The sequence below is a fragment of the Myotis myotis genome, unplaced genomic scaffold (assembly GCF_014108235.1).
Source record: "Myotis myotis isolate mMyoMyo1 unplaced genomic scaffold, mMyoMyo1.p scaffold_m19_p_3, whole genome shotgun sequence".
Taxonomy (NCBI): Eukaryota; Metazoa; Chordata; class Mammalia; order Chiroptera; family Vespertilionidae; genus Myotis; species Myotis myotis.
In genome coordinates, this window is record NW_023416335.1 from 94,215,409 (window position 1) to 94,223,973 (window position 8,565).

The following is an 8,565-nucleotide window of genomic DNA, read 5'->3' on the forward strand; positions in this document are numbered from 1 at the left end:
CTCAGTTTGGGTATTCTGGGTTGGGAAGTCCAGCTTGGAGTTCAGACCCCAGAGTTCCCAGTGGGAACACCCCACAACTGAGATATCCTTCTGGACCTTTAGCTGCTGTCTGGGAGAGCCTGGCCAGCCATCTCATGCCTCCACACTTCCTACCAATCTCTATGCAGTCTCTACTTTCCATCCTTGGTTATTAGGGTTCTCTCCAGCTAATCTTCAGTTTATTATTCAGGATGGTCTTTATTTTAGTTGTAATTCCAGTTTGGGCCTGGGAGAGTGTCAGTGTAGCTTCCACTTACTCTGCCGCCATTTTGGAACCCAGAGCCACCACTGGGGTTTCTTAAGGCTCAGACCTATCCTAAGTATACTTCCAGCCTACCTTCCAAGGCATTCCCAGTGAGGTTTGAGTGCAGGACTCCCCACAGTCAGAGAAAGCCCAGACAACCTGTCAGGAAACTCCAGCAAGTCTTGTCCCTGGGACATCCCATAGCCCATATCCATTGTAGCTTCATCTCCAGCTGGCCTGCCAAACACACCTGACACAGGCAGTCTACAAAAGGGAAGCTCCTACACAAAGCTACTCTTTTGAGACCATGAAAGGTTGCTATACCAACTGATTCATATAAACAAACACAGAGAGAAAGCCAAAATGATGAGACAAAGAAATACCTTCCAAAAGAAGGAATGGCGGGGGGGTGGGGGGGGGGGAGAAGGAAGAGCTAAACAAAATGAAGTCTAGTAATCTACCAGATAGAAAGTTCAAAATACTACTTATAAGGATTCTCAGTAAACTTGGAAAAAGGAAGAAGACTAGAAGAACTTAGTAAGAATTTAAATAAAGAGGTAGAAAATATAAGACAGAACCAATCAGAACTGAAGAATACAATAAATGTAATGAAAAATACTCTAGAGAAAATCAACAACAAATAGTTGATACAGAAGAGCAAGTCAGCAAGCTGGAAGACAAGGTAGTAGAAATCATCCAATCAGAACAACAACAAGAACTAAGTAATAAAATAATTAAGATAGGTAAAATATTATAATAGCTCAAAAAATGAGGATAGATTATGGAAACTCTGGGACATCAAACATACCAACATTCCATTCACAGCAGTCCCAGATGAAGAAAAGAGAGAAAAGGCGACAAAAAAACCTATTTGAAGAAATAATGGTTGAAAACTTCCTCAACCTGGGGAAGAAAAAAGATATCCAAGTCCCAGAAAGTTTAACCAAAAGAGGCCCACACTGAGACACACCATAATTAAAATGCCAAAAGTTAAAGATAAAGAAAGAATCTTAAAAGCAGTAAGGGAAAAACAGCTAGTTGCATATAAGAGATTGCCCCATAAGACTGTTAGCTAATATTTCAGCATAAAGTTTGCAGGCTAGAAGAGAATGGCATAAAATATTTAAAGTAATAAAAGAGAAAAACCTACAACCAAGAACATTTTACCCAGCAAAAATTATATTCAGAACAGAAAGGGAGATAAAGCATTTCCCAAACAAAAGCTTAAAAAGTTCATCACCGCCGAAACCGGTTTGGCTCAGTGGATAGAGCGTCGGCCTGCAGACTGAAAGGTCCTAGGTTCGATTCCGGTCAAGGGCATGTACCTGGGTTGCGGGCACATCCCCAGTAGGAGATGTGCAGGAGGCGGCTGATCGATGTTTCTCTCTCATTGATGTTTCTAACTCTCTATCTCTCTCCCTTCCTCTCTGTAAAAAATCAATAAAATATATTTAAAAAAAAAAAAAAAAAAGTTCATCACCACCATACCAGCATTAAAAGAAATGTTAAATGGACTTCTTTAAGTGGAAAATAAAAGGCCAAAACTAAAACTAAAAGATATATAAAGGCAAATGTTTAGTAAATGAAATGGATCAACCAATTGTAAAGCTAGTCTGATGGTTAAAAGACAAAAGTAATAAAAAGTAAATTAAGGGATACACGCAAACACACGTGTCCAAGAGAAGTGTAAAATCATGTCAGAAACATAAACATGGGGTAGTGAGCAAAACAAAAAATGTAGTAAATTATAATGCTTTCCAACTTAAGTGACCATGAACTTAAGTTAGACTGCTACAAATATAGCTTGCTATATATGAACTAGAAGCCCAGTGCATGAATTTGTACACCTTGAAAGTAACTGTGGGCCATGAGGCTGCAGTGGGCACAGGGGTCTCGGCCCATCCTCTGCACCCCTGCCCAGCCCCTTCCGCCATAGTCACCAGTCCCCTCTCTGCTGGCACCTCCGCTCCCACCACCACCACTCCCACGTGCTGACTGCACTGGCCCCACTCACACCCACTGATGGCCAGAGCGATTAGGGCTGGCACCAGCAGCGGGTGTTAGTGGTGGTTGCTGCCCTGATCACCCACCCCTCAGGAGCCAGGGAGGTGGAGAAGCCCTCAGGGGCAATCAGGGCTGGCAGCTGCCGCTTGCACCTGCTGATGGTGTCCAGTGATCGGGACTGGCGCTGGGCACCATCAGCGGGTGTAAGTGGTGGTTCTGGTGCAAGCATGGCCAGCACCAGCAGTGGGTGTGAGAGGTGGCTCTGGTGTTAGCAATGGGTGCAAGCAGGGCCGTCGCCAATAGCGGGTGCAAGCAGCGGCTACTGCCCCAATCGCCCCTCAGGAGCAGGGGAAGGTGGAAAAGACCTGAGGGGCAATTGGGGCCAGTAGCCCCCACTCTCACCTGCTTATGACACCGAGCAATCGGGGCCAGCGCCGGGCACCGGTAGCAGGTGGGAGCGGTGGCTCTGGCGCCAGCAGCAGGTTCAAGTGCCGGGTGGGACTGTGGCGCACTCGAGCAAAGAATTTTCAGAAACCACTAGAGGTTTGCCCCAATGACAACAACCAGCGCCCCGCCTTTGTCTGACACCCCCACTCACCTGTTCCACCATCCCACCATGGCCAATGCCCACCATATTCTGTGCGTGCCCCCTGGTGGTCAGCACATGTAGTAGCAACCAGTTGTTTGGTTGTTTCACCAATTGGTCTATTTGCATATTAGGGTTTTATATAGAGAGAGCTTATGTTAACCACAAACCAAAAACCTATGAGATACACAAAATATAAGAAAAAGCAACTCAAACAAGTCACTAAAATTGTCATCAATGTACAAGTTAATAGAGAAATAGAAGAAAAAAGGAATGGGGAACTATAAAAAACAACCTGACCACAATTACCAAAACAGCCGTATAAATGTAGATATCCTATCTAATAATAGACAAACATGGTAATTAACCATACCTCCGACACGCTTCCCATTGGCTAATCAGGGTGATATGCAAATTAACTGCTAACCAAGATGGTGGCCGGCAGCCAGGCAGCTGAAGCGAAGAGGAGGCTTGCTTGCTCCAGTGATGGAGGAAGCCAAGGTTCCCTACCTGCTGCTGCCGGCCTCTGAGCTGCACTCTAAGAAACAATGTTGCAATTATAGAAGCTAAACAAACCCCAGAAACCTGCTTTCGGCCAGCCGGGCCTCAGAGCTGGAGTTGCAAAAGTGTTTCAATTATAGAAGCCAAACAAATGCAGATACCTGCTTTCAGCAGCCGAGGTCTCAGAACTGGAGCTGAGCCTCAGAGCTAAAGCCGGCTCTCAGTTCCAGTGACAGCCATAGAAGGTAAATAAATCCCAGGATAAAAATGAAAAAGAAAAAAAGGAGAGGTTGGGAGCTTCAGTCACCCGCCAGCCTGAAAAAAGCCCTCAGCCCCTCACCCAGAATGGCCAGGCACCCCGGTGGGGACCCCCACCCTGAAGGGGGTGTGACCACCTGCAAACAGCCATCATCCCCTCATCCAGGCTGGCCAGGCACCCAAGCAGGACCCCCACCCTGATCCGGGACACCCTTCAAGGCAAACCAGCCAGCCCCCACCCGTGCAAAAGGCCTCTATCCTATATAGTAAAAGGGTAATATGCAAACTGACCCTAACAGCAGATGTCCACCTCTTCCCTGCCATGCCTGGCTTCTCAGATCACCGATCAACAGTGATTGGAGAACACCCAGATGCAGGGCCAGAGGCTGGGCTGCGCTGCCTGGGGAACAGGATCCAGTCACTGGGGGTTGAGTCAGCCAGGCCCCAGAAGGAGACCCAGGGGCCTCCCAAGAGGAGAGTCTCCGTGGTTAGAGGGCGCGGTGTCGGGACAGGAATAAAGATGGAAGTGATTCAGATGCCTGGCTGAGGCATTAGACCAGCCAGCAGGGCCTTTCAGCCAGGACTGGGGTGGGGGTGGGGCGAGGGAGGCGAGTCGGAAATAGAGAACTACAACTCCCAGGAGGCTTAGCGGCTGGGGCCTGGGTGCCTGGCCATGAAATCAGATAGGGCCTGTTGTTTTGCAAGCCACTTTAACCCTAGAGGCTTGCAAGGTTGGAAGTTCTGCGCCTGGAGCAGAGAGAGGGGTCCATGGCAGCCGTGGGCTTTGAGGAGTTCTCAGCACCTCCCAGCTGGGAGCTGGCGCTGCCTCCGCTGTTCGGTGGTCACATCCTGGAGAGCGAGCTTGAGACCGAAGTGGAGTTCCTGTCTGGGGGTCTGGGCAGCTCCAGCCTCCAGGAGCGAGAAGAAGAGGAGGAGGCAGCCTGAGGCCAGTGGCGGCGGCGGCACCAACGGGAACTCAATCACAGGAAGTACCAGGCGCTGGATCGGCGCTGCAGGGAGATCGAGCAGGTAAAGGAGCGGGTCCTGAACAGGCTCCATCAGATATAGAGGATAACACGGAGACTCCAGCAGGAGCGGAGGTTCCTCATGAAGGTGCTGCACTCCTACCGCGATGACTACGGGCCAGGCAGTTCACCATCTTATTGGAGGATGAGGGCAGCCAGGGCACAGACACCCCCACCCCAGGCAATGCTGAGAAAGAGCCTCTGGAGGAAGAGGGGCTGTCCCCGCCCAGGAGGACGCCAGTGCCCGCAGAAGCCAGCAGCCCGGCCACTGGCGAGGGGCCCAGTGGGCGGAAGAGGCGGTGAGCGCCACAGGAAGGGCACCGGGCAGGAGTCCCGCTGACTCCAGAGCTGCCTCCCCCCCCCCCCCCCCCCCCCCCCCCCCCCCCCCGCCCGCAGATAAAGGTGGAGGAAGACTTTGACTTCAAAGCGGTTGAGACTCTGGACCAGCCGTGGGCAAACAACGGCCCATGGGCCGGATCCGGCCCGTTTGAAATGAATAAAACTAAAAATAAAAAGAGACCGTACCCTTTTATGTAATGATGTTTACTTTGAATTTATATTAGTTCATACAAACACTCCATCCATGCTTTTGTTCCGGCCCTCCGGTCCAGTTTAAGAACCCATTGTGGTCCTCGAGTCAAAAAGTTTGCCCACCCCTGCTCTGGACTCAAGTTGGGTTTCTCGGGGGCCAGACAAACTGCTGCCCTACCCCACCCTAGCCAGCTCCCCCTTTGACTGACCCCCCAATAAATGGACCCGATGCTCTCCTCGGCAAAAAAAAAAAAAAAAAAAAAAAAAGCTTATAGAGGCATGCTTATAGGATCAATTATAGGATCAAATAGTAACAGGACAATAAAAAGAGAACCTGGCTATGATGATCACCTGAACGCTGCCTCTGTGTCATTCCTTCTTCGCCGACTCCGTCCACACCTTTGGGAACCCCTGGACCTGCTGGGGCTGGATCCCAACATTCCTCTTCTTATAAGGACTTCAGTGAGATGGGCGAAGGGTCCCACTGGAACTGCCTCAATTTAATGTAATCCCCTCTTTAAAGATCTTATCTCCATATACAGGTACATTCTGAGGTTCTGGGGATTAGGATTTTAACATACATTTTGTTGATTACCCAAATCAGCCCTTAACAACCAGCATGTTTCAGAAAGTAGATTCCTACAGGGTTATTTACCAAACATTCAGAAGTATTTTTAAAAGAACTAAGCCCCTCACCCACCGTGCGGGCCCCTCCCAGCGAAGAGCGAAGGCCTGGGTTCCAGGCGCCGGAGGAAAACTGGTGCCAGCAGCCAGGGGAAGGGGCCCCCAAGGGGCCCCAGATTACAAGAGGGCACAGGCCGGACTGAGGGACCCCCTCTCCCCCAAGTGCACAAATTTTTGTGCACCGGGCCTCTAACATATATACATATATATACATATATAGTAGGGAGACTAAATGTTGCAATACAAAGACATAAGGTGAATGAATGAAGATTTTTTAAAAAGTCTCATCTATATGCTGCCTACAAGAGACTCAGTTTAGATAAAAAGACACACATAGACTGAAGTTGAAGGGATGAAAAGATATTTCCTTAAATAGAAATGAAAAGGAAGCTCTACTTATATTAGACAAAATAGACTTTAAAACAAAAACTATTACAAGGGACAAAAAAAAAGGCATTACAAATGATAAAGGAAGCAATCCAATAGGAGGATATAACACTTATAACATGTATGTACAAAATGTAGGAACATGTAAATAAAGCAAATATTAACAGGCATAAAGGCAGAGATCAACAGTAATAGGATCATAGTAGGGGATTTTAACATCCCAAACACATTAATTGACAAATAATCTAGACAGAAAAATCAACAAGGAAACTGTGATCTTAAATGACACACAAGATCAGATGGACTTAACAGATATTTACAGAATACTAGATTCAAAATCAATAGAATGCACATTCATTACAATGCTCATGGAACATATTCGAGTATAGACCACATGTTAGGCCATAAAACATGTCTCAGTAAATTTAAAAAGCTTGAAATCATATCAAGCATCTTCTCTGATCACAACAGTATAAAACTAGAAATCAATTACAAGAAGAAAAGTGGAAGAAACAGACACCTGTAGACTAAACAACAGGCTACTAAACAATCACTGGGTTAATGAAGAAATCAAGAAATAAAAAATATATTGATATAAATGAAAATGGAAACATAATGATCCCAAATCATTGGGACACCACAAAAGTATTAAGAGAGAAATTCATAGCAATACATGCCAACCTCAAGAAACAAGAAAAGTCTCAAATAAACAATCTAACCTTACACCTAAAGGAACTATAAAAGGAAGAACAAACAAAGCTAAAGTAAGTAGAAGGTAGGAAATAATAAATACCTGAGCAGAAATAGATGAAATAGAGTAACATAAATGACACTCAGAGCTGGTTCTTTAAAAAGATAAACAAAATCGGTATATTTTCATTCAAATGCATCAAGAAAGAAAGAGGGCCCAAATAAATAAAATTAGAAATGAAAGAGAAGTGACTACCAACACCACAGAAATATAAAGGATTGTAAGAGAATACTATGAACACTTGTATGTCAACAAATTGGACCACCTAGAAAAAATGGAAAAATTCCTAGAAACACATACTCTTTCAAGACTGGATCAGGAAGAAACAGAAAAACTGAACAAACCAATTATGAGAAGCAAAATTGAATCAGTAATCAAAAAACAAAAGTCCAAGACCAGATAGTTTCATAGGTGAGTTCTGCCAAGCATTAAAAGAAGAATTAATACTTATTTTTCTTAAATTATTCCAAAAATATCAAAGAGGAAGGAAAGTTTAAAAATTCATTCAATATGACATCAACATCCAAGCTTTTAGGGCCATTCTTGTTTTCTCCTTTACTTTTTGACTCACAATTTCACCAATTTTTATCAATTATACCGCAGATATCTTTGGAATTCATCACTCCTCTTTAGCTTCATTAATACTGCATTGGTGCAAGCCCTCAACATTTCTTGCCTAAACTTTGACAACAGCCCTTTGACTAGGATAGCTTCCTTACCACTAGTCTCTTCCTATCATAGTTCACTTTCCATTCAACCGCTGGCAGTGGTTTTCTCAAAACAAACTTAATCCTGTCCCTCTGATGTTTAAAGTTCTCTTCTGACTTTCAATTACGTACAGAACAAAATCTACATACTATGACATATAAAATATTTATTACAATGTACAATATCTTTTTGCGATCTTGCCTCCCTCCAAATTTCTAGCATTCATTCTAGCATATTCTTTTCCCTTTTTGTTGTACTTATAAAAATGTAAAATAATGATAAGCTTATAACTTTTTCTTTTACCACATATTAACTTTTCAAAGTAAGTGACTGTGGCCATTTGGAGAATGATCTCTTAAAAACTAAAATGTAAAAGGGTAGAAGAGGAAGGTTGAGGAGTCATTCTCATTTTTGCAAGAATTTTTAGAAAGTCATCTTGATTATCCATGAGAGGTAAATCACTATAGAAAGCAAGGTTTGAAGTGAAGGTGTTGGAGTCCCTGGAAGCCATCAGAGCCATTAATTGAGGGAGGGTTAAATGATCCTATTCTCCCAATGAAGTAAATGTAATAAAAACTTTTGTGGTCCGAGAGCTGAAAGGGTGAAAACCTGCTTAACCCCTAATAATACTGTCAGCAAGATATAGAAATTATTTCACAAGAAGCAAATCCCAGAGTCAGTTAATAGTGTTCATGGGGTTTCTGGTGCCTTAGAAAATGACTAGATGCGCTGAAAATGTATCAAAAGCTGTGTCCTTGCATAAAAAAGTGGATTATCTACTATGCAGACCATCCTTCAAAGATTCTCAGTAGCCCTAGCTCAGCGGTTCTCAACCTGTGGGTCGCGA

At 44.7% G+C, this 8,565-nt stretch overlaps 1 pseudogene; it reads left to right on the top strand.

The window, feature by feature from the left end:
- The first annotated feature begins 4,304 nt into the window (after positions 1 to 4,304).
- Positions 4,305 to 7,643, top strand: LOC118650497 (annotated as a pseudogene).
- Positions 7,644 to 8,565: the final 922 nt, after the last annotated feature.